Source organism: Myotis daubentonii, chromosome 6, assembly GCF_963259705.1.
Source record: "Myotis daubentonii chromosome 6, mMyoDau2.1, whole genome shotgun sequence".
NCBI lineage: Eukaryota > Metazoa > Chordata > Mammalia > Chiroptera > Vespertilionidae > Myotis > Myotis daubentonii.
The window spans coordinates 33,844,888-33,872,740 of NC_081845.1; the positions used below are offsets into that span (position 1 = coordinate 33,844,888).

General features: G+C 36.0%; 1 pseudogene; it reads left to right on the top strand.

Moving 5' to 3' along the window:
• Positions 1-4,020: 4,020 nt before the first annotated feature.
• LOC132236665 (UAP56-interacting factor-like) lies at positions 4,021-4,995 on the top strand (annotated as a pseudogene).
• Positions 4,996-27,853: the final 22,858 nt, after the last annotated feature.

A 27,853-nucleotide genomic window follows, 5' to 3' on the forward strand; every position in this document is an offset into this window, starting at 1 on the left:
CCAAATAGATGGATTCCTACTTGCACAGATAACCCTAAAGTGCACAGGCATCATTTTCTCTTTTTTATTAACTTCTCATAAAGAGCCTAATGGATGCGCAGCATACAAGAGAAACCAACTATCCTGTGAAAGTTGTGAATCCTAAATATTAGGAAATTAACTCTGACTAATGTTGACTGGGTTGAGCACACGTTTTGGGAACACCCAAGAGTGTGTTGATTGATAAGACCATCTAATGGTTTCCTTAGTTATCGGGTGGCATGGTTGTCTGTGCTATCAGTAGACACTGACTTTGCACCTGGAGTGGATCAGGATGTGGGGAAATTCAGATTTTGCCCAATAGGTGGTTTGGACATATGCCAATCCTTTCACGTGGCAACTCCAGAGTAGCCGGTAGACTCCAGCACAACTCGAGATGCACTGTGTTAGCTCCATTATCTTTCTTACAATACCGAATATCCCACAGGGAAACTTGACATATCAACCATGTGATAACTCACCCTAAACCTGAAATGTCATATCTCTCTATAAAAGTTAAATACCACATAATTCTCTACCGGACCATTCGTCAATTCTTAGCCAGTGTCATTGAGAGATTAGGTTTTAACGAATAGAAGATATGGTCTTATTTTAAACATATAAAATAAGTTCTGTATCAGAAAAACTATTACCATAAAGAAGATCATTAAGCTAGAATAGTTGTTGTTTTTTCAAGGTTGTGTCATGAACATCAAGCAAATGTGTATGTTGCATTGTATACCCAGGTGAGCTATGATAGCTGATAACTTTCTCAATGAATCAGCATCTCTTTTGGTATAATGAGAATGTGCAGTCAGGCCAATAGTTGTTATTTTTATACAGTTACTATATGCACATTTCTAAACTAAAGATATTCCCATTGGAATAAACTACAATTGTAACAATAAGCTAGTACATTTCAGATTAATGATCCATTAGATCAAGCCTGGATTTTAGATATCATTACCTCTAATTCCTTATTTTCTCAGTAAGTAAATCACCACAAAGTTTTGAAATGACTATTGAGAATTATGAAATCTATGAATAGAAAAATTAGAACTTATATCAAATCCCCTTAATTACTAATGTATAGATTTGAGACCTCAAGAGAGGCTATCTGATCCCCTGATGACATTTATATGATAGTTTAATAGCATGAGCTTTGAAGCCAGTCAGACTTGTTTTTGTATATTGGCCTTGCTGCTTACTACAGATGTTATCTGGTAAGCTGCTTAAGCTCTCTAAGCTCCAGTTTCCTCACATCAATATGTTTGAGAGATACAGACATAAAAACACCCATCCTAGTGTGATGTTTCAAGAAGTATAGGAGAATGACTCTATGGGACCTACCTTTAGGTTTTTCCTTTTTATTTATTTTTCTATTTCCAAGATGCATGCATTTAATAAACAAACAAAATCCACATCCTAAGTTAGCAAATTTTCTCAGAAGGAAGTCTAATATTTATTGATCTGCATACTTATTCATTCAACAGTTATTTAATGTTCATAAAAATTGTAATCTGGGGAGACAGGGCCTCTGCTTTTCTGAAGCTTGCAGGTCATGGGAGCGGGACTTCTTAGTGCATACTCCTGTTTCACCCACATCTCTCCCCAGGCCCTTTCATCTGCTTTACCCAGGATAGAGAGGGCGAAAGAAAAATTCTATATATGTGTAGAAGTAACTTTTATGATTAAATTAAATTTCCTAAGTTCAGTGTCTGATATTAGCAATTAACTCTATGCTATTGAGTATAGCTTCATATGCATTTGAAATTAGAAAAATAGAAACATTCAAAATGAAACATATTGCCGTGGCCAGTGTGGCTCAGTTGATTGAGTGCCATCCTATGCACCAAAAAATTGCTGGTTCGATTTCTAGTCAGGGCACATGCCAGGGTTGCAGACTGGATCCCCAGTGAGGGGTGTGCAGGAGGCAGCTTATCGATGTTTCACTCTGACATCGATGTTTCTCTCTCTCTCTCCCCCCCTCTCTCTTCCTCTCTCTCTTTACAATTCAGTAAGAATATTTGTTAAAAGAAATATGTTTACTCATATTTTTGTTAAATGTAAAAGTGCAAAGTTCTCTTTTGGCAGAATTGACAAAAATGTTTTCATATTTTCTCTGAGAAAGTTCTATATGACGATTTTACAAATAAGTTTTAATATGGTTTACTTTGAAGGTAACAAGGATTTTCATGCATGTGAATTTAAGTAAAAGGTATTTTATATTAACAAAATAAGATATTAGTGTAAATTTACTTTACTATCCCATAGGACATTTACACAGTAGTAGTTCATGGTTGTTGATATTTATGGAAGCCATTAATGTAAACAGTGAGGGAGAAAATATTTACTTTAAATAAGGCAGCATAATGAGAAACATGATCAATATGTAACACAAAAACATTTGCTTCTGGAAAGTTTTATTGGCATTAGAAGCTTTGATTATCACAGTTGCCCAATTACAAAGCAAGCAGGTATATGATTCAGGGAATAAAAAGTGATTTATGCATACATATTTATTTTTATTTCTCAATATTCCCCAGATAGTGACAAAAATCACAAGTCCCTTAAAAAATTCTCTGTCTCTAACATAGAAAAATTTAATCTCAGTTTTCAAAAGTACCCGTGTTTTACAAGACAACCAAGGACTTTATTTTTGTGTTTTAATCTGAAAACCTTTCTATTGTTAATTCCCTAGTAAAAATTAAGAATATTTCCTTTAAATATATTCCAATTAAACTGTACTATACAATGATATTTATCAAGTCCATCTTAAAAGCATAAATATAAAAAAAGAAAAAAAGCATAAATATATGTGTCTATACTTTTTACCAATAAAAATAATCTATTTGGAGTTAATAGATTTAAATTCAAATTCCTGCTTCTTCAGATACTACTGTTGTGACCATGGAGATGTTACTAAGTCTCTCTGAACTTTACTTTCCTCGAATTAAAACGGCCTAATATCTAATGTTATTATTAGGATATTTAAACTACCTGAAGTATAACTTAAAAGCAGAGAAAAGTGCCCTGCACACGTAACAAGGTTAACTAAATGGCAGCCATTAGCTCTTAGATTTATTGTCAAAAGTATATTTAAGTCCATATGCCTATTTATCTACAAAAAAAGGTGAGTAAAGGAAAAGCCTGAGAATATAATATTGTCAATCCAATAAAAACTCTCTATATAAACATCTTTAATTTTGCTAAAGTTGTGGTCGAAGTAATAGAACACAAAAGAGAATCAGGAAAAATTACACCTATTAGAAAAGAAAAGTTTAGCATTATCAGCAGATAATCGGGTAATAGAAAGCCCTACAGCAGTATCATCCAATAGAACATTGGCAATGATGGAGGTTCAAATCCATTCACAAGGCAAAGTCTGAGTTCAGCTAGTGGCTGTCCAAAGCAGTAGCGATTAACCAGATGTGATTTAAGCATTTGAAATGAACTATGTGTGACCAATGATTGAAAATTTAATTTAATGTTAATTAATTTAACCAAATGTGGAGAGTGGCTACTATATTGAACAACAAAGTCCTAGGGAATTAATTAAAATTGCTTAGGTTTAAAAGGAACACCCAGCCAAATAGCAGATACAATATCAATATTTACTAAATGACTTTTTTCATATACCATAATTAAGCAATTGAAATTATAATTTTAACTTTTTAAATTTATTTCATTAAAATATCCAAAACAGGCCCAAACCGGTTTGGCTCAGTGGATAGAGTGTCGGCCTCTGGACTGAAAGGTCCCAGGTTGGATTCCGGTCAAGGGCATGTACCTTGGTTGCAGGCACATCCCTAGTAGGAGGTGTGCAGGAGGCAGCTGATCGATGTTTCTAACTCTCTCTCTCCCTTCCTCTCTGTAAAAAATCAATAAACTATGTTAAAAAAATATATATATCCAAAACGGGGTCTGTGAGCGTAAGTGGGAGGTGGCAGGCCTCGGTCTCTGGCCTTGTCTACTGACTGAGTCCGCGCGATGTCTCCAGCCATGAACCGGTTTGGTACCCAGTTAGGGGGAGCCAAGGCGATCCTGTCGCCGCCGCCGCCGAAACCCCGCAATAATGAAAACCTCGACAAAATTGATATGTCTCTGGACGATATCATCAAATTGAATCGAAAGGAAGGAAAGAAGCAGAATTTTCCACGACTAAATAGAAGACTCCAGCAAAGTGGTGCCTGACAATTCAGGATGAGAGTACGACGGGGAATCCAACAGAATTCTGGTTTTGGTAAGAATAATCTGAGCCGTAGAGGAAGAATGATGCCTGGGAAGAGACGTCCTTATGGAGTTAGCACTGGCCTCGCAGCTAGGAAAACAACTGGAATTCGAAAAGGAATTAGTCCTATGAATCAACCGCCTCTAAGTGACAAGAATATAGAAAGATATTTCCCAGCGTTAAAAAGGAAGGCAAACCTTCTGAGACAAAATGAAGTGCAGAGAAAACCAGTTGCAGTTCTTAAGAGACCTAACCAGCTAAATAGAAAAAAACAACATCCCAACCAATTATACCAGGAGTGGAAATAAATTAAGTCATCAGAAAGACACTCGTCAGGCAACTTTTCTTTTCAGAAGAGGCCTGAAGGTTCAGCCCAGTTGAACACAGAACAGCTGCTAGATGATGTAGGAGCAAAGAGAACTCGTCAATGGCAGACTTCCACCACGAACGGAGGAATTTTAACTTTATCCATTGATAACCCTGGAGCAGCGCAGTGCCCAGTAACTCAGAAACCACGATTAACTCGTACTGCTGTACCCTCATTCTTGGCAAAACGGGAGCAATCTGATGTAAAGAAAGTCCCTAAAGGTGTCCCCCTGCAACTTGATATAAATAGTGTTGGAAAACAGACAAGGATGACTTTGAATGAGCGATTTGGAATCCGGAAGAAACAAAGAGCCACTCTCACAGCGGCTCTCAGCAAAGGAGGGAGCCGCTTTGTAACCGTGGGACGGAACCCATGTTAAAGGGACTTCTGAGTAGTGACTCTGTTAAAAAGTTGAATTGCTTGAAGAGTTTATCACAGAAATTCAAGAAACTTTATTTCAAAATATTCACAAGGCTAAATACTCTTTTTATTTTTGAAGGTTTTTTTTTTTTTTAACATGTATAAATCATGCCCTGAAAGAATAACAGGGAATATGCCTACCGGTTGTTAAAGATTTCTTGGTTGAGCCAGATGGAACAATTCTCTAGTTGACTTCTTTGGTTCCTCATACAGCAGAAAGACAGAAAGAGAACAATTATTTTTATGATAGTGGTATTTAGTATCCCATCTCCTTTGCCCACTTTTTGTACTTTGCCATGGTAAATCTTGGTCTTCAGAAAAAAAAGTCCAAAACATATCTATTAAAGACTAAATAAAATAATTCTCTTAGAACTTTTAAAACTTAGCTGAGAGTTTTGAGAGACTTGAATGAAGAGAAATATGTATCTGGAATATTTTAAATATGCTCGTTTCTGCTGATTTATGGGTTTAAGGTCATTTAAATCAAAAGTGCAATGGGATTATTCTTGGGACTTAATTCCATTTTTTAAAGTTGATTTATTGTAGACTTGTACCTTGCATTACATTGTGCCCTTCTCTGCAGGAAGATTATAAGAACCCATACTTTCTGGATTTGCAGAGTAAAAGAGAGGTACAGAAAGCATTCTAGAAGCCAGCTATGTTTCTTTTTCCTGAGCCTGAAATCTGCAATGTTCCAGAGTAAAAGAATCCAGAACAGATGCAGCCAACCCTGGATAGACATGTGGTATGAGCAAGAAATGAACCTTGGCTATTGTAAACCTCTGACATCAATAGAAAAATCTATCATGATTTCCTTTGATAGACTTGAGAGATAGGCACTGAACATCAGAATTGTGAGCCCTTGCAATTGGAGAGAGAGAAAAAAAAAAAAGACTAAAAGCAGCAGATTAATTAGCCATGGTGGCTGGTCTTTGCAATGGCAGCCAATCTAGCAGCAGTTCTCAACCTGTGGGTCGCGACCCCTTTGTCTGTCGAACAACCCTTTCACAGGGGTCGCCTAAGACCATCCTGCATATCAGATATTTACATTACAATTCATAACAGTAGCAACATTACAGTTATGAAGTAGCAACGAAAATAATTTTATGGTTGGGTCACAAAATGAGGAACTGTATTTAAAGGGCCAGAAGGTTGAGAACTAATGATAGTGCATAGCAGCAAATTTAACTGTGGTTCAGCTGGCATTGTTATCACCCAAGATGTAATATGGTGGAAGAAGTCAAAAGGATACCCAAGACTTGAAATTCAACGGAGGGCAGGAATATGTTCTAGGCAACCTATACATTCAAAATAAGACTAGTGATAGTCAAAGTAATGTAGGATAGTTAGAGTTAACCTGACATAAGGACCTTGAAGACTACATGGTTAACCTTAGTACTTGGATTTAGTCAACAAAAATAATGCTAGATAATAACAGCTGGTGGGCTGAAGATGCTAACGGACTAAGTCATCATTGCTTTTGGCTGGGGATGATAGGCCTGAGCCTATGTAGATAGCCTCAGAATTCCTGGAGGGAAATCATTGAAAAATGTTAATAGTAAGAGGAAATAGCAGGGGAAAGATTTCACATTTCCCAAAGGTACTATAATAAGAGACTTGAACTACATTAGCTTATTTAATATTGGTAAATGCGGAATACATGTCATTATTATTTTTTTTTAAATATATTTTATTGATTTTTTACAGAGAGGAAGGGAGAGAGATAGAGAGTTAGAAACATCGATGAGAGAGAAACATTGATCAGCTGCCTCCTGCACATGCCCCACTGGAGATGTGCCCACAACCAAGGTACATGCCCTTGACCGGAATCGAACCCGGGACCCTTCAGTCCACAGGCTGACGCTCTATCCACTGAGCCAAACCGGTTATGGCAACATGTCATTATTATTATTTTCATATAATGGATGTGATAAAATTCAGAATGTTAGGTAGTGGCATAACTAATATTTGCAACTCAGTATGTGATGACTTTGAAAGACATACTTGGACCTATACCATGATACATCCACCTCCCATATTATATAGAGAGAGGCCAAAGGTGAATGTTCTCAACATACTTTTGCATAATGTTATTTGACTACAGAGATTGGCTGTAAAGTTTATTGGAAAGTCTGTAGTGCTTTATGGCATTAGAGTGAGTGGATTACTGAACCCTGTGTATGGACAGTCATCTAGATGCAGAGCACAATAGTCTGTATTGCATGCCCTTCAGTGAATTCAGAGGGACGGCTTCTTTGTCATCGAGGTGGGAGGCAAACTGGATGAATGCACAGATTGCCCTCTAACCTGTCCTCTCAAAACTGCAATATGTATTCATGGAATTAGGATTGAACCTGTCACTATGAAGGAAAAAGATGAAAACCTATAGATCCTTGTAAAGGAGCTTAAGAACTTACGTTGCAGTGAAACTATGCATGGTTCTTTGAAGGCATTAAGCTGCACAAGAGTATGCTGATAACAAATGTGAAAGGAGGACGACCGGGTGTACACAAGGAGATTGAAATGCCACTTACAGGAACAGATGACTTCAAAGGGATTAAATTAAGACATAAAAAGCAGAGGCATTGATGCTTCTCAGGTTGCTGGTAGAAGTTGTGAAAGTTTCCTTCAGTAATGTGTCAGCCTGAATGTAGCTTAAGCTGTTACTGGCAAATTGGATACCAATAATCACTGTTTGTTGGAGCAGTGGCTCAGATGTTAGTGAATGACTTCTGTATCAGTATATACCCAGGAGGCTCTCAAGTTCCATCCCCTTGGTGGTTTGCCAAGAGGTTGGCAATTGGTTAAGCTTTCTTTAGTTGGTATATGCATGTTTAATATTTACACAGAGATTTGCCCAAAATATTACAAGGAAAAAGTCCCTCAAATCAAATCAAAGCTATGGGGCGGCAGAACAATAAAAGTTATAGAATCACACCTTAGTGCAATTAATATTTATGGAGTACTGATTATATACTAAGCACTAGAGTAATTGCTAGGCAACAATAACTAATGCCATTGTCGATCTTAGAGTCTAGTTTTATCAAATAACCACATACATAAATGTAAGACTGCGACTATGGCAAAGACAGTGAAGAAGAGATAAGAGTGCTTATAGAACCATTTAAAATTGACCTCATCAGGTGATTAGGGAAGGTGTCCCTAATGAAACAATTTTCCTTCTTGAATCTCCTGAAGGGTGAGTTAGTGTTAACTAAGAGAAAAAGTTTAGCCACCGGGGGGCATGATATGTGCAAAGGTTTCTTGAGACAGCAGGGAGCAGAGTAGAGAGCTTTGTATAGAAAGAGGCTAGAGACTAGGTAGAGACCAAACAATGCCATGGCCATATTTTTGAGTTATACTACCCAACATGGTTGCCACTAACTAATGTGATTGTTTAAGTCTATACTAATAAAACAGTAATATTCTAATTAGACCAGACGTCTTCCGGATGACTTTCTGGATGTCCTTCTTGACAAAGCTGGCCTGGGACAAGCTGACCACCCCCCGGTCCCAGGTGCTAGTGCCTGTGGCTGTGGCCCGAAAGAGGGACAAGCCGCCTGCCCCGTGATGCCCAGTGCCAGTGACTACAGCTGTGGCCTGGGAGAGGTACAAGCCACCCACCCCACGGTCCCAGGTGCCTGCGGCTATGGCCAACCCGGGTGAAGCCGGCCTGGGTCCCGGGTGCTTGCGGCCAGAGGAGGGAATCCTGGGTGCTGGGTGTGGGGCAGAGGCAGAGGCAGTTAGGGGCAATCAGGACAATAGGGGAGCAGTTAGGTGTGATCAGGCAGACAGGCAGAGGTGGTTAGGGGCGATCAGGCAGGCAGGCAGGTGAGCGGTTAAAGCCAGCGGTCCTGGATTGCGAGAGGCATGTCCAACTGCCGCTTTAGGTCCGACCCCACAGGGGTTAGGCCTAAACCGGCAGTCAGACATTCCTCGAGGGGTCCCAGATTAAAGAGGGTGCAGACCAGGCTGAGGGACTCCACCCCCATGAACGAATCTCGTGCACTGGGCCTCTAGTATGGATATAAAGTGATTGAAATTAAATAAAAAATTTATTTCCTCAGTTGAACTAGCCACATTTCAGGTGCTCAATTGCCACTGTGGCTAGTAGTTACTGTATTGGAAAGTTCAGAAAACATTTCTATTACTGCAGAAAGTTCTACTATATTGCAGTGTTGGAAATTAGCTTTATTCCAGGAGTGACAGGAAGTCACAGAAGGATTTTCTTCAACATTGCAGTATGGAGTGATGTGATCAGAAGAACCATTTTGAGAAGAACTTGATGGCGATAGAATGGGGACTAGTTTGCCTGGGGGGAAAAATCAAATTGTATTTAAGTAGGTCACTTAAAATGCTATTGTAGAACTAAGAAAAAGGTTATAATAGATGCAGATGAAAAAAATGGACAGAGTTGCATGAATTTAGGAGCTAAAATAGACAAGAATTAGTGATGAATTAAATTTAGGAATTGAAGGAGACATTTTTGGCTTTCAAAGTTTCTTGATGGTGGTTTCATTCATTGACAGGAGGGACAGTGGAATAGGGTCTGATCTATAGAGAGGGTGCTTTATGCGAAGTTCCTGGGCAATCCAAGAAGTCAAGAGGCAACGGGATATAAACCTTCCTTTCATACTTCTCAGCCATCCCACAACTTGTTCTTTTAACAGACTGTGCAGCTTAGAGCAAGGCTCTGTGGTGTGATAGAGCTACATTTAGGTCACACGCCTTATAAGAACTGGACATTTAATTGACTGGAAAGGTAGCAGACTCATATTCTGAGTGCTAAATGGGATGCCATAGATCCCACAATGTACTTTCATTATTTTCTAGATATAAAGACCAAATGCTGAAGAGTTTCCATGATTTGTTGGTTAATGGCAGAGAAAGTTCTGTTTCTGCAACTATTTTTTCTGCTTACACCATGTTACTTCCCCAGGGTGAGTAAAGTAAGACTTTTCTGGTCTAAAACTTTTGTAGTAAGCAGTTGTATGAGAAATATCTGTGGAATTGCCTAGCCCAAAGGCAGGCAGTATAGAAGCCTGCTTTATCATCAAGGAGGGAAGATGCTCACTAGGTTTCTTGGCACAACTTTAAAGGTATATTTCTTCAACATTTCTTGATACTATAGCGGTATATTTTGATGCTATCTGTAAGTTGCTCAAAGAATTTTAAAGGAGTTTTAAATTTTCTTAGCCACAAAGAACTTGTCAAAGACTGCTGAACAGCTATGAAAACGTGGAAACAAACACTCCTGGTGAATGAATAAGCTCACCAATTTGGAACAGGTTTCAAAAGACAAAACTCAGCATTTCTTGTTGAGGTAATATATTCCTGCTGTTTCATTCAGTTCTCTCATTCTCTTGCTTTATTTATTATTGCCATCTGCTTAGGTAGACTCTAAATTTCCATTAGATCCCAATATTTTGTTAGGGTGAGTATAAAATAAAATTTACTTACCTGAGTAACTAATTCATTACAAATATAATTAAAAAAGATTAATCATATGTAAAACAAATTTTTGCAAACTTATTTTAAAGGGGGATGATGATCTACACCCAATTTAAAGCAAATATTTTCAGTTTAAAGTATCGGGTTTTTTATTCCATATCTTGATAGGAAATAGAATCTTTAGTGTATATTAAAACAAAATAAAGTCGCGATTAATCCTTGCATTTAAGTAAGTACCCAAAACATTTGATGCTTTTTTCTAAGTAAGCTGCTTAACAATCTGGTGACATACAAAAAACAATGCCACTTCTTTTAACTACTTAAAATATAAAGTGTGGCAAAGTGAGTTTGTAATATCTGATAAGAATTTAATTGGTAAGAGCTGAGAAAGGCATTAATGGTTTCTGTTGAATATTAATCAATTAAGCATAACTATAGAAACACATATTATGGCATCAGTACTGCAAATATATGTATGTCAGTTGTGACTGAATATTATTCTACAGCCATAAATATTTCCTTATCCTTTAGTACTCTTGAAATAAATGATCAGTGGTTAATGTTAACATGACTGAGAATGACTGCTATGCCTCCATTGCTGACAAATTTGATCATCCCCAAATATATTTTATCTATCACAAGTATGAAGGCTAGAATTCATATTTCTGTTTTAACTACTACATTAAAAGATAATTTGAAATTTTCAAAAATTAAACTTTGGAAAAATAATTTCAACCTTAATAAGACAAGTAAATTTAGAAGTGATAGTTCTTATTTCTTATTATTCTTTGCATGGCATATATTACAGAGGCTCCCACCCCAAAAAAAGAAAGTCAAGTTCTTGGAGTATAAGGTAATAAATGCTATATCCTGTTGCTTTCATTATATATTTTACAAATTTGATGTAAATGAGGAAAATGTACTCATGGAAGTCACTATTATGTCGGTTTATATTAACTTGACCTTTACCAAAGAAATATGCTTTGAAAAGTAGAAATGTACCCAGCTAGGAAATAGACATTAGTCATTAACATTAACTAAATTTTCAGGTAAACAATAAATCTCTTGATTCTATAGCTAGGAGTTAATTCAGTAGAGTGGTTATCATCAACTCCAAGCCTTTCGGGTTTTAATTGTTCTATTCAAATGAAAAGCTTTATGTATGCCAGCTTTTGTTACCACCCAATTAATTCTCAAAACCAATTAAGATGAAATCATACATAATAATCTTCTACTTATTACTAAGGGTATACAATTTGCCTCCATCACTTAGTTTTTTGACCCACCATTGACCACCCCTGATTAGTGGAACTCCGGTACTCTCTGCTTCTTTGCTTATTAGCTTAACAGACATTTGGAAAGAGACACCCACTTCAATTTCATATAGACATTGCACATTCTCTATAATTTGAATAGCTCCATAATTGCTTGTCTTTGAAGATCTGACTTCACATTATTTGGTTTTTTAACATCACTCTTGCTTGAGAACATGATACTAACCCAATATGATGTAATTAACATGACTGTTGGCTGGTTATCATTGTTGTTCATATAAAATTTCTGAGAATGTAAACCTACATATTAGAAGAAACATTTTTATTTAAGTTTGTAAAATCAAGTGTGTAAATTATATTTCTGATTAATTTTTATTTGGACAGTTGACTATTGTGTTCCTCACTTTGGATAACATTGATACATTTTTAGACACCCAATTAAGTCTTTTTTTATTGTAGAGTATTATAGTATTAGAAAAAATGTTATAAATTCTATTTGATTATATTTTTCCATAAACATAATTTATAATTATATAAATTTAAATTTACTGCAACATCATTGTGAAGTTTAATGCTAAGATATTTTTGTCCTCTGGATTTAAAAATAATTAATAAAGTTTATGTCAAGAAATTAATAGTATTCAAATGTATACTGTTAATTCAAATTTATGCTTCATCAATATAAGTAAATTCAGTTATTTTAAATTAATATATATTTTAAAGATAAAAAAGTAATGAATTTGTGTTTGTGCAAAACTCTGGGGTAAATCACAAATATTATTAGCTCCATGAAATTAATTTGTTGGCTTAACACACAAAATGTCAATAAATTATTTTATATCCATCTTTATACTGCTTCACTAGTGAGATATTTCTGAGTTTTGATTACATGTGCATATAAAACATCCCATGTATCTAATAAGCTTTGACAGTAGCAATGACAGTAGCAATAGTCTAAACCAGTAGCGATGACAGTAGCAATAGTCTAAATCAGTGATTTTAATAGGAAATTGAAACATTTCTGTAATTTTATGAAAGAGGTTGGTTTAAGAAAGGAGAATTAAAGATGTAGCTTGACTTTGAAACGTCCTCTTTGAAGCTATCATATATTTTCTTCATGTTGCATACATAATGTTCTCATAATTTTAGTATTACAATTGTAAATAAAAATATTTATTTGATCAAATGTTGATGAAAAACTGCAATTCTTGTTCTAGCTCTGTAATTTAAATACCGCAGGTAAAGTTTGATTAGATGTCAATGTCTCTAGCCACCAATCATGCAAAGATTGAAGGACCAGGCACAAAATTGGTTAAGAAATTAGTCAAGGGTTGGAGGCAGAGTAAAGTCACCCAGTCTTGGAATTAATAGGATATGCAGTTAAAGAACAGGTTAAAATAACAGAACCTATGAACGAAAGACAGCCTCTATTTTCTCAAAGATTTAGGCATTTGTTTAGAAATGAAGAACTAGGTGTGGTTGAAGGAGAAGAGGACGGAAGTGGAGATATTTAAAATGTAAAGGTGCTTGTGGGCAAACACTCTCGGGTAATAAACTACTTTCTTAACTTTATGCAAATACTGGTATTTGTTTTAAAAATGCATATTCTGACAGACTGCTGAATTCATCTCAATTGGTTAAAAAAAAAGAAAGAAGTCAGTTAGACTATGCTGTTTTTTGTTTGTTTGTTTGTTTGTGTGTGTGTTATTTTGTACTGAAACTGCCAGCTGTCCTCAAAGTCTTGAGTTGATAAGTAGGAAGTTAAACAGCTTAAAAGAAATTCAGGTATTGTTTCTTAACTCAAAGTGAAGATAAAATATGAAACAGAATGTCAATGATATCAACAGAAATAGCAATCATAAAACAATTTGAGACAGCTGGGAATGAATTCTGTAATAGAAATCTGGAACTCCATCATAACTGACTTTTATCTACATTTGATTTAACTTTGATCAACTCTGAAGAGGCATCTTTTTAAACTAAATTTTATCTGTATTTGCAACCAATTTTTCACCTGGCTACATTTCACTTACAAAGACATTAATACATTTTAAAAATAATGTTTTTGATAAGAAAATGACCCTCGTGGTTTTGTTTCCTTTATAGAGTAAGAACACACATGCCTTTGCCCACAGTTGCCATTTTTTAAAGCTTTCCTATTTAGCACTGGAAATGAAGGAGTCTCTTTTCCTCTATCGTGGTTTGGTTTTATAACTTTGATACTCTATTGGCTCCAGTTTAACTAAAAAAGATTGAGAATTCAATACTCAATAGAGATGCTGAAAAAAAGCATTCTTCTGGTAATGCTACCTTATCTACATTACAGAATTCTTCACAATAAAATAATAAAGTATATTTAATAAATTTATGACACTGTGTGGTTTAGGTTATTTTCCTGTGATAAAGGGGAGTTGGAAAACTCCCATTTCCCTCATACTCAATTGACAGATAATAGTGCCTGAGAAATTAAGAATAGTGTTTTCAACTGCATGCTTTTAGAGAGGTACCTATAGAATCAGACATTCGTTCAATATACCTTTACTGAGAATCTACCAGGACCTAGAACTCCTAAGCCAGTGGTCGGCAAACTGCGGCCCCTTGAGTGTGGCTCTTCCACAAAATACTATGTGCAGGCGCTTACGTACAGTGCGATTGAAACTTCGTGGCCACACTCAAGGGGCCAAAGAGCCACATGTGGCTCGCGAGCCGCAGTTTGCCGACCACTGTTAAGCTATAAGCTACATGAGAGTAGGCACTGGGCTAATTCACTTTTCTTCTTCTCTTTTTATTTTTTTCCCATCGCCACTTATCCCCTCTTACCCTCTTCCATCTCCACTCCATCCTCCCTCCAATCACCACACTTTTGTCTCTGTCCATGAGTTCTTTCTCTTTTTTGCTCAATCCCTCCACCCTCCCAACAAGCTGCCCCCCTGTACTCCAGAAATTTAAACAGATTTGGTAATAAGAAATAAATGCTGACACATATGCAGGTCTCAAATGGTGAAGAAATGGTTTTGCATGCTGAACTTGGAGACTGGTCTTATTCTTTAGAAGTTAGGGAATGTGGAAGGACTCTGTCAGCAGATATGCTAATGTTTACCACATGAAGGATGGGATATAATGTGTCATTCCTAACATAGAAATGTTTGTTAGGAGACATTGGCATTATCTTGGTAGAGGTAATAACATTGTGAATAAGAGTAGCCACAGTGAGAGTGATGAAGACCGACTTGAGAAATATTTTTTGTAAAAACTAGACAAGATTGAGTAACCATCCTCCTTTACCCAACTTTGGAGAATTAACATACCTCCAAATCTTGGTCTTTGGTTCCTTTTTTTAAGGCACACAATGATGACTCCAGTTCTATATCTATCTCAGTTCTCTCTTCTGAGATCTAAGACTTATAAACACTTTCTTCTCCACTTGTGTTTCTAAGGAATCTCCATGGTCAAATGATTATTTTCCTGTGTTCCTTATTTTAGAATGTAGCCCCATCATATGACTGTGTCTCAAGCCAGAAATCAGAAACACCCTTGAAATATTATTCTTGTCTGTCATTTCTAACTTATTATGTCTTTACCTTTCTCTGGAGCTACCCTAGTCTAGGACTCCATCACCTTTCAACAATTGCAGGAGTTTTTAAATTGGGTTTTCCAAATCTATTCTTGGTTACCTGTCAATCTAATCTGTGTAATGTATTTGCCATAATCTTTTCAAAATGTTCTAATGTGTTTTCTTCTTCTCAACGTGAATTTTTTAGTGACTTAATTATTTTATGATGAACTTTGGTATCCTTAATATGATCTTTAACATGTTATGTAATCTGGCCTCTGTCAAGCTCGCCTGCCTCCTCTTAGACCATTCCATCTTGTGCTTTTTATTTCTCTGCTAAACTAGCTATTTTTTAGTTTCTCCAGAAATTTATATGTTCTCTTACCAAAGGACATTTTCATGTACTATTTCCTCTCTCTCAAACATTAGCTCATCAGGACTCTGCCAACACCTTCCCCTTCCTCCCCCACTAGAGAGGTAATAAACAGCTATAAGGTTTCATAGTTACTAATGCATTTTGACTTATAGAACTGATTACAGTTAGAATTTATATATTGGTGTAATTTCTCCATTAATGTCTTGCTTCCTCACTAGAGTGAAGACAAGGTACATGTTTTTTGCTCAGCAAACTATCTTTAGATTCTGATACAATTAATAATATGTAATACGTTCTTTTAGTGAATATTTGCCAATTGGATGACAATGATCAATTAGAACAGAGTAAGCAAAAATTTCAATATATACCAAAAATTCTTAAAAAACAGAGTATACTTTCAAACTCATCTGTGCATATGCTCACAAAGTCAAATATATATTTATATGTATATTATAATTCAGGTTGAAAATACTTTTTGATAAATGACTGGAAATAGAAGAATAAGCCATATTGCAATGTCAAATACTATTTAACCTTTCTTTGGGTTATGCTTTAGAAAACAATGCTAATCAGAGAATATCTTGGATTTCACCATAAAAGAAATAAAACAGAGCTTTGTGAGATTCTATTATATCTAAATTCAATATGTGGTTTTAAGAAATTGCTCTAAAGAGTTTTTGAAAGGTTACCACATGGAGGCCAAATAATTGGTGAAATAAAATACTATAACGTACGCAATAAAAATTGTTTTGTTGACCTTCTTGAATCTATTACTCATGGAGTAGTGAGCAAATCTTGTTAAAGGCCTTTGTGAGGAAAACTTCCTTCTTTAAATTCATTTACTAACCGCCTGTCCCAGTAGGGTAACACAATAAAACCATTTCCTGGGAAGTCAATGTAAATTGAAAAGAACCAGAGACCTGGTCTCCCACCAATTGCTTTATGACTGGGGAAATGAGAAGGACCTAAAGACTAGAAAATTTATGCTTTATCCAGCTCTCATGTTTTATATTTCTGTTCATTTTAAATAGAGGCATGTTTTCCTTTTCTATGTGAGGGTATAGATGTGAACTAAAACACAAGGAAAATGATAATTTCAAAACAGCTAACAGTTAATACATAACTGAGAAAATGTCACAAGACACATACACTTACCTGAATGAATTGACCTTAAGATTATTATATGTGTGCAGAGAATGGGGAGACCACCCAGGGTGGGGAAGCCATAAATATTTTTACAAAGAAGGTCAGTTTAGGCTAAGGGCTGGTAAAATTAGCAAATATAGGGAATAGTGTATCTCTTCTTCAATTAGAAATTTCTGGCAAATATTTGCTTATAACTCTATTTTAGCTTGTATCCCGTCTTCAAAATTATTAGCAGAGTTACATAAATAAATAAAAACATATATTAAAATTATGGTGAAAATACACTCAAGAGGACTATTCTTAATAAGCTATCAGAAAAATATCAAGTGCCATTTTTGTCTAAGTGAGATTGGGAGGCTATTCCTCTCACAACTGTTCCTGGGATGGGGCAGCCACTCAACCACCACAGGAGATCTCTAAAGGGCATGCCAAAGAGAGACACCACCTCCCCCCAAAAGTGTCATTTTATTAGTGGAAAGAACCTGTTAAATTGCACTTAGTTTAGCTCAGAAACCCTATCCTAAAGTTCAGAAATTATACTCGCTGGAATCAAAGGACAGAGACCAGGGTCAGAGCCAGAGAGAAAGCATCTGCTCCACCATCTGTGGATGAGGCAGCTCAACCAAGCTGCTTGCAGTGGGCTTTCTTAGGCCTGAAGAGTCCAGTTCCAGCTGCCTCACCTAAGGAAACTCAAGGAGAAATAAATGTTCCTGGTTAGACTAGGTTCTTAGTACCAAGAGACTCAAAGAATCATAGAAGGAGAGAAAAATTTTTTCTGTCTTGAAAATATCTTCCCAGACACTGGAGTTTGGCTCCCTAGCTAATTGGATCTCTAGGATCAAAGTTATCCCTGTCAGGACTTCTAAGGGACTGTGGGTGGAGCTGAGCAGATTCCCCTGAGAGTACCTTGCCCTGGCAAGAGGTTAGGCAGCAAACTGACAATAGGAGTGATCGCTGCTATGAAGTTAAGATACAGGAAATCAACTTTATTTACCTAATGGAAATCTAGGAATAGCTTCAACCAAACTCATCTCCAAGTTGATACTACTTAGTTCAAATGACAATGAAGGGCATATTTATGGCATGTTGTGTCTGGGAGGAAAAACTGAGTTAGAAACTCCTATCATAGTCAAAAGGGCTGAATATAAGGGCGCCCAGATTACAAACAGCCTCAAAACATCCAGTACAGCTTATTTTAAAAGTCTCTTCTAAAAATTATAATATTTGTAAATCACCTTTTCAGGAAACTGAAGTATTGAATATGAGCTCAAACTTTTAGTATAAAATGAAGGAAATGGTAGAAAATGTCATGTTTATGAATTCTCTACAGAAAGTCATTATTCTTTTGGCACTAATCTTGCTTCTCCCACTCCACAAAGTACACTATCATTTTATGAAATTTTTAGACGTACCACAGAGTAGATGGAAACTTTGAACATAAAAAAAAAATAAATAAATAACTGCCAATATTTTGAAGAGGGAAGAAAATCTTCATGCTCCTAAGAAATTAATTATAATTGTTGATAACAGTGGTGAGAAAAATATGTTTCTTCCATCATTTATTCAAAGCTGCCAAAACTACATTCGAGAGATTGATTTAAAAAAAAGTACATTTGCAATTAAAATAACCCAAAATATTTCATTTGTAGTTGTTCTCCTTTTATTTCTTGGGCAAATTCATTCCTCCTTTCAGCTTGGCTGGGCTGATTGCTTACCTTCATAATGCACTTTTTAGAATGATGTAAATGCACTTCCTTAAAACGGGGGGTGGGGGAAGATAAATGGAATTTTTTTAAAAGCCCATATACATTGGTATGTTTTGACATTCAATTCTTTACTCAAATTTATTATAGTTTTATTTCAAATTATAAGCTTTAGAACTTGGATATGTGGGGAAAGGATCTGACTTACAATATGAAACAGAATGTCTCTTCTAGAGAAGTCTTCATGGGTTTCATCTCAATTAACCTGCCTTCATTTTTATTGTATTATTTGGTTTCACTTTATGGTGCCATTTAGACAGTAAACTTTTCACACATCTGCAGGGACTGATAACAATGAGTTTCATTTAAATTAGAACGATCAGTGCAATTTAAAGATACCAGTGCTGCTAAGAACATTTGCTACAATCGCATATATCAGGGTATCCTTTTTCTTTCTTAAGAAGCCTATAGAAATACTCGTGGTTGTGCTGATAATATTTTTTACTCTTTTTGTTTTAACACCACACTGTTCATATATATTAGGATTTGGATATCTTTAAGAAACTAAGCAGTTCCTCTTTATCCTCAACTAATTTGTCCCAACTTCTTTATGACTAAGCTAATCCTGAGTTGTTTAAACAATACTGATTATTTGGATTTTTTAGAGTTTAATTTGCTTTTCATTGAAAAATAAGAATTTTAATTACGTTAAAATAGCATTATTTAAATAGATTTGGGCAGTAAATATATAATCAAGTAGGTACTTAGCAAAACAAAGGAAGTATATATATATTTTTTAAAATATATTTTATTGATTTTTTTACAGAGAGGAAGGGAGAGAGTTAGAAACATCCATGAGAGGGAAACATCGATCAGCTGCCTCCTGCACACCCCCCACTGGGGATGTGCCTGCAACCAAGGTACATGCCCTTGACCAGAATCGAACCTGGGACCTTTCAGTCCGCAGGCTGACACTCTATCCACTGAGCCAAACCGGTCAGGGCAAAAGGAAGTATATTTTCCAAAAAAAATTGAGACATACAAAACAAATAAATAATACAAAATACCTTGTGGGGGGAAAATAATTATCCGATTGTGGTTCCACTACTTCCAATAATGCTTTTGGAATGTTTTGATATTTAGATGACCCTTGAGTTCCCTAAGATCCCACCTCTGATTATAACCACATGTCATATTTATATTCATTTTCTCTGGCTTCCTTTAACCTTATGATTTCAAGCATATTGTTGATTTGAATATTGTCTTGGGTTTCCATCAAATCACCTCTATTCCAAAGTAGGCAAGGAATATACTTTTTACTGTTCTCATTCTCTCAATGCCACCATTGGATTTTATAAGTTGAAAAGAGTGAAGTAAATAGATTTTATTTCATAAATATGTTGTTAACTATAACTATAAAGGACAATATTACAAGATAACAGTGGTAGGTGGAAAATAATCAAATAGCTAAAAAATAGCACCTCACTGAATGAGCTTTTAAGTTTAAAGACTATGTAACTATAAAATATAAACAAATAGAAATATTAGCAACTAAAACACACAAAGTAATAAATCATAACATTCTCTTTGCACAAATTAGAAATTTTCTAGTATTCATCCATTAAATATTTACTCAGTATCCATTATGTTCTGGTCATTATTTTTGTTGTTATTGAGTATTTTTTTGAGGTGTATGTATGTGAAAGAATTAGGGAAAAAATAAAGTAATATAATGGCAGAGTTCAAGTTGAAGTATTGAGCAATTGTAAGTAAGGTCTTTGGGAAGAACCAAAACATCTGAACATAAATTCTAAATAAGGTAAAATAGTAAGGCAAGGGGATATCTAAATATTCAAATAAAGTATTCATTATGCAATATAGATGAAAATCAAAATATATTAGACATGGAAGAGTACCTTGTTAACAGTGACATTTTAGAGGATTCTAGAAAATAACAGGTTGTGGATAAATGAAGCAGAAAAAAAGGGACAACTTTCCATGTAAGAGGAACAAACAGAAGTCCAGAGGGAAATGTAAGCTTGTGGGGTGGAGTGACACTTAGTCTCACGGAGTTTGACTCAGTGATCTGGTAGGTAGGAAATATAGAAGCCAAGAAGCCAAGTGACAGATCCAGAACTCATGGGAAGAAACAAGGAGGAAGTGTTGAACCTCAGACTTAACGTGGTCAGAAGGCACACACAGCCAGTGGCAAGAACTGAAGGAGACTGGAACAGGTGGGAACCGTGGCTCTCCTAAGACAGTTGATTTGCCCTCCTTTCAATGCTGAGAATTGTCTTGACCCCTCTTCCAATGCCCTGTCTTTTAAATCTTTTTGAAATATTAAAATTTTTAAGTGAACAGCTTAATGAATTTTTGTTTCTGTTTTTTATTAATCCTCACTTGAGGATATTTTTACCATGAATTTTTTATAGAGAGAAGGGAGGGAGGGAAGATCCAAAGACAAAATGAGAAAAAGAGAACATATAAGAAGCTAGGTAAAAAAGAGAGCAAGCAAGGTTGAAGAAGGAAAAAACTATCCTGTACCAAAACCTCAAAAGGTTCTCTGTACTAGTATTCTTCACATATGTACTGGATGTGTTTGCATGTTTAGGATAGATATATGGGTGTTTTTTTTAAATATATTTTATTGATTTTTTTACAGAGAGGAAGGGAGAGAGATAGAGAGTTAGAAACATCGATGAGAGAGAAACATTGATCAGCTGCCTCCTGCACATCTCCTACTGGGGATGTGCCCGCAACCCAGGTACACACCCTTGACCGGAATCGAACCTGGGACCCCTCAGTCCGCAAGCCGACGCTCTATCCACTGAGCCAAACCGGTTTCGGCGATATATGGTTTTAAAAGACTAAGCTATGTACCTGGATAGTTGAGAAATCTATATAATGCATACATACTTACTCACACAACAAAAATACATGTGCATCCCATGAAATATTTTTTAATATTTGAATAACACAAGGAATAATTTTATTGTAAACAATTAATAAAAAATATTGTGTTCTGTTGGATGTGGCACATCTGGCTGTTCTAAAAAAAATGGAGAAAACTCATCCTATGCTAATTTTTATACATTCAAGTTTTTACTTAAACAATATTCCACTCTAATCTGACTACCTTAAAAATGCTGTAAGAATACATAAATCAATAACTTGTAGAGAAATACTAGTTGTTTCATTTGCTCTTATTGAGATTGCAATCTTATATTGACTAATTTTCTCTGATTTGATAAAGCATATCTAATTCTGTCAAAGTTTGACTATTATAATTACTATGATTAGGAGATTTATGGAGGTTAGTAATTCTTAAGCACAGAATTTGGAATGCAGGAAATGAGCTTGACCAGGTCAAGGGATTAACAACTCAGGAACTCTATCACTTTATAATGAGCAATGAGGCAGCTGGGTTTTATGGATAGAATAGTTGATATGAAGAGAGTCAAGAGTCATACTTGTGACTGCTATTTTAACCACTATAATAATTTGACCACTCGATGATTTGATAGTTGCTGCCTTTCTTTGAATGGTAATAATTCTTTAAACTCTTTGAGGGCCCTAACCGGTTTGGCTCACTGGATAGAGCATCAGCCTGGGGACTGAAGAGTCCCAGGTTCGATTCCGGTCAAGGGCATGTACCTTGGTTGCAGGCACATCCCCAGTGGGGGGTGTGCAGGAGGCAGCTGATCGATGTTTCTAACTCTCTATCCTTCTCCCTTCCTCTCTGTAAAAAATCAATAAAATACATTTAAAAAATAAATAAATAAAAAAATAAACTCTTTGAGGACTAGAATTTTGACAAAAACACATGTAAATACTTGTTACCTGACTTTTTCATAATGTGAACATATCAGTGAGTGTCAAAAGTCTATTCCCAAAAGCTCTCTTTTCATTTTAACTCCTTTCACAAGCTATGATCCATTCAAACTACCCTCTAAAGCAGAGCCCCAGAGAACAGAGCTGGTAACCTTCCCTTTTTCCTGATCGAAAATAAAACCTCTAAATTCTTGGCCAAATGAGGACTTTTCTAGGGTGATTAATAAAGGGAAACAATGCTTTGATATATTATAGTTAGATCTATACAGAGAAGTGGATTTAGCCATATTATTCATCACTAGAGGCCTGGTGCACGAAATTCGTGAACGTGTGTGTGTTTGTGTGTGTGTGTATGTGTGTCCCTCAGCCTGACCTGCACCCTCTCCAATCTGGGAGCCCTTAGAGGATGTCCTACTGTTGGCTTAGGCCTGCTCCCCATGGTTCTCTGCTCTCTGTGGGGCCTGCCTGCTCCACACTGCAGCAACTGCCAAGCAGGCCGTGCTGAGTGCTGCCTGTAGACCTCACTTGCCTGCTCCTGGGTCACCACGGTGACAACCAAGCAGACTGTGCTGGCAGCTGTCTGCTGGCCGGGCTTGCCTGCTCTGCGGCGACAGCCAAGCAGGCTGTGCGGTGCTGGGAGCTGCCTCTTTCCTGCTGTCAGTCTCCACGGAGGTGATGAGGTTAATTTGCATACTCACTCCTGATTGGCTGGTGGACATCCTGAAGGGATGGTCAATTTGCATCTTTCTCTTTTATTAGTGTAGATTTATCATCACTAAATGTCCTGTGTTAAGAGAGACACAAAGAGAGAGAGACTTATGTATTTATTTACCTTTAAAATGAGAAAAAAAGTGATAACAATGGATTATAAAAATCAACTTAACCATAAATTGAAGACTAAAGAGTTCCTGTGAAAATCTGCATGACTTTTAAAGAACACGGTGAATCAGATTCATTTAAATTAAACTCCAGTGACAGATTAATAAGCCTTCTCGGTTCAGAGAAGTGCTAGCTATGGTGAAACTTGGTTTTAACAAAGGTTTGATGCTATAATCTATGGCAAAATTATAAATTAAGTGAGAGGATTTGGTACAAAGCAAAAAACCAAAGGGATGCTTAAGTGACTGAAGCTGAGAGTTACTGTTTGGAGGCAGAACTTTCAGTATTTTTCTCTGTATCTTGATCAAACTAGTCAACCTTGGTGAATCTACAGGTTGTTGTAATTGAAATATCTAATCCTCATGGGTGCCTATAATTACACTGTCATGTAAATTATTTGTTCCTGATTTGTGGGACTCATGGTCAAAGTTATTTTCTAATGATTCGTCACAGAGTCTAGACAGAGCCTGAATAGTGCTATGAGCCACTATACAATTATTTACACACATGCCAAGGCTCAGGAGGCAGACTTTACTATATCTGACTAGAACTAAACGAGTCATTTGTGAGATTCACATGAAACACAATATATTGCAAGTTCAAAGGGAAAGTCTTAGAGGATCACATAATAATGTTCAAAAAAGAGTAACTATGCTTTTGAGATAGTGTAAGTCCTCAGAGTGGAATACTGTAAATTCACAGGGGAATCAGATTTACACCCAACTACTTCAAAGATCAATGTTTAAGAAAATATAGATACTGTTTTTCAATTTAAAAGTTCCTACTGAAGACATAAGCCATAGCACATTAAGTTCATAAATTTAAAAAGAGAGGTTCAATTGGAACATGTTTAAGAATCAGATTAAAAATATTAACAGTAGTGAAAAATTTAGTGCAGTATAGTGTGGTTTTTTTCATGCATATGTCAATGATACAGAGCTTAATGAATTCATTTATTTGGGTATAGCAGGAGAAGGAATTTCACAGTTGTGTAATTAGAAACCTATGATTTTTCCTATTATTACATCACCAATTCTGCTTCTTAGGTCTAGAGTGCTATTTTGAAGACAATGGAAACTATCAGCATTCTAGTTATGTACCATCTATGTACTTTCTGGTAATTTATCTGTTTATCTCACTACCTGTCTGCCTGTCTATCCATCTATCTACTCCCTGCTGTAATCCAGAAAAGACTTAGTGTGGACCTTTGATTCAATTTAGCAGTCTATAAATTTGAATTGGGTTCTATTGGCCTATTATAAAAATAGTTCCACCTTGCCCTGACCGATTTGGCTCAGTGGATAGAGCGTCGGCCTGCGGACGGAAGGGTCCCAGGTTCGATTCCGATCAAGGGCATGTACCTTGGTTGTGGGCACATCCCAGCAGGGGGTGTGCAGGAGGCAGCTGATCGATGTTTCTAACTCTCTATCCCTTTCCCTCTCCCTTCCTCTCTGTAGAAAATCAATAAAAATATATTAAAAAAAATAGTTCCACCTTAAGGAGGCTATTTTTTGAAAAAAATAGATTAAATAATATTGAGTAATTAAGAGATTTAAAGGGGATAAATAATAACATTTTTATTATATTTAACTAAGAAAGAGTGATAACACCATGCTGGGCTATTCTAGTGAGACGTGTGCATATCCTTCACTGCGATGGGAATACCATGAATACTGTATTCCCCTCCAGTATTCTAAGCAGAATATCCATTAACTCTCCTAATTGCTATTACATGTAGGACAAGGGTTTTCAACTCTATAACAGTTTGTTTAACAATAATTCACTCAAAAAGTCATCCATGTGGAGCTCTCTATAACAATGTAAAGTTCTCCCTAGTGTGTAGCGAGTAATTATTTTCCTAAAGTTGAGTTGGACAATAATCTTTGTGTAAACAAGACATTCCTATACAGTCTGTTGATTGTTAATTAATTTTTGCCCATTGATGTAATGCAAAAATTCATTTAGAAACTGTAAATTATATGAAATATTAATTGATTGAAATTCAGCTGTGTAGCTGTGAGCAAAAAGAGACATGTAGAGAACTGTCATGTTTGGAATACTGATGTCATTAAGCAATCTACCCTTTCCTTGCTGTTTTCCTTATACTCAGGGAAATAGACATATTTTGTTCAAATCCCATGTAGTCTTTCAGGTAATAGTAGATAATATCACAGCTCATATGTTAGGTTTTATTGTTTGAGTTGACTGGTATATTCCAAAAATCAGTTAGTTAACCAAATTACAGTTACTGCATAGAGATATTCTCAGGCAATTTCCCATGTCCTACTCATGTTAATTATGTCTCTGTACTGCTAGAGAACTCAAAACAACAGGAATCAAGATAAAGTGGGCAAAGCTCTAACTTCTTCCCTTTGGTGGTCTCTTTTCTTGTCAAGGTATTCTTTGGCAATTATTTTCTGATAATTTTTGGTGCAAAAGTGATTTTAGTAGGTGTATGAGGGTGTGTGTGTGTGTGTGTGTGTGTGTGTGTGTGCAATCTTTCACCCCACCTCCTATACACTTTCTTGAATCCACTGATTAAGAGAATGGTATCCTGACTACCTAGTAGCCATTTTTACTTTACCCTATTTGCTGTTGGGGAAAAAAAATTAGCATTCCCAGGATACTTGTCCCCCACTTTCACTGGTTTACATCTCAGCATGTTCTGTTTCTTTCAAACTTGTAGCTATGGAAACAGCTATCACTTTTCTTGCAATAGTTGGACATAATGTTTCCTTTTATTCAGTGACATTTAGTGGTATTAGATGGTGGAAATGAACTCAAACTCTGAATGGAGTCTTAGATAAGTTCTTGAAAGTACTACCTGGAACTGTTAATCATCATGATAAATGGCCCACTGTGAGTTAGAGGAAGAGGTACAATGGATTGTCACTAGCTGCCCTTTTGAATTACAATTGCTTTTTCTAACGTTAACAGTTACCTGACCAAATGCCAAAATGAAGAAAATCAGAATGAAGGGACTGTTCTGCCTAGTTCTTGCTTTATCTGATTGATATAGAATTCATAAAATATGCCAAAATAAATTTATTTTGAAGTTAGCCCAATTTCAAATCATTCTATACCTTTGATTTCCCTTTGGAACAATGTGACATGAGTATCAGTAGCCCATGAAAAGATTATAAATATAAAATACATCTTTTTTCTTGTCAATCTATACTACTCATGAATAACTCACATAGAGTATGATAGTACCTCAAGGTAGATTTACTCTTGACAGCAATTCTTCTAGATAGAAAATGGTTATTCTCAGTTTATAGATGATGAAACTGAGGTTTGGGCACAAGCAGGAACATAAACAAAACATGTTGACTTTTTCAAATCTACTATATGTATATGGGTCAGAGGATACCCTTTTAAGACCTTACTTAAAATTGCTTTTAGTTGTTTTCTAGACTTGTTGAACATCAGAATCACTTAAATGTGAAATTTTGTTATCCAAACCCCAGACCTATGTTGGAGGGAAGGCAGCCAGTGAGGACAAGCCCTGGCCCTGATTCTGACTCTCTGCTAATTTAGCTCTTAGCTTTGATTTCTTCAAGTGTATGAAGGGGTTAATAAAACCTGTGTATGGTTTAAAAGCAACAATATCTGTAAAGACCATAGAACTATGCCAGGCACATTGAAAGCTCTAAGTAAATGTTAGATATTGATATTCATTACTTTTTTTTTAAATCACAATGCCAGGACTAAGAGAGAACCATTGTTCTACATAACATGTTATTCTAATTGGTTTTTAAATTAGAGTGGCTGCTGCTAGCAGAAATGCTGATCCATAAGGTTGAATAGATAACTACTACTACTATTACTACTACTACTACTACTACTACTACTACTACTACTACCACTACCACACACACACACACACACACACTCACTCATACTCATGCAGCTGCATATATAGAAAGAAAAAAAAATAAAAATGGTAGGTTTAATTCCAGGATTGTCAGCAGTTTTATTACTAAAATACTCAAGACTATAGTAACTGTTTATACATATTGAATTATATTACAAACTTGCAGGCAGGACAAGAACCTCAGCAGAATGGAACCATGTGGAATAGAGACAGATAGTCCTTGATTCCTCAGAAGATCCTGAGTAGATCACTCTGTCCCTCTCTATATATTGTCATACCCATGATCATGGTTAAATCATTAAGCAAAAGCAGAAGTGTATCTCTAGCTCATCTGGTGTGGCTCAGCAGCTGAGCATCAATCTATGAACCAGGAGGTCACAGTCCAATTCCCTGTCAGGGGACATGCCCAGGTTTCTGGTCCGATTCCCAATAGGGGGCATGCAGGAGGGAGCCAATCAATGATTCTCAATCAATGATTCATCGTTGTTTCTCTCTCTTCGTCTCTCTTCCTCTCTGAAATCAATAAAAACATTTTTGAAAAGTGTATCTACATATTTACATTCACAATTATCTGTTAAATAAGGTAGAATACTCAATAAATTTTGGAAATATGATGTCTACAACATTTTATTTTTAAATGTTTATTTTAAGACAGTGATGGCGAACCTATGACACGCGTGTCAGAGGTGACACGCGAACTCATTTTTTTGGTTGATTTTTCTTTGTTAAA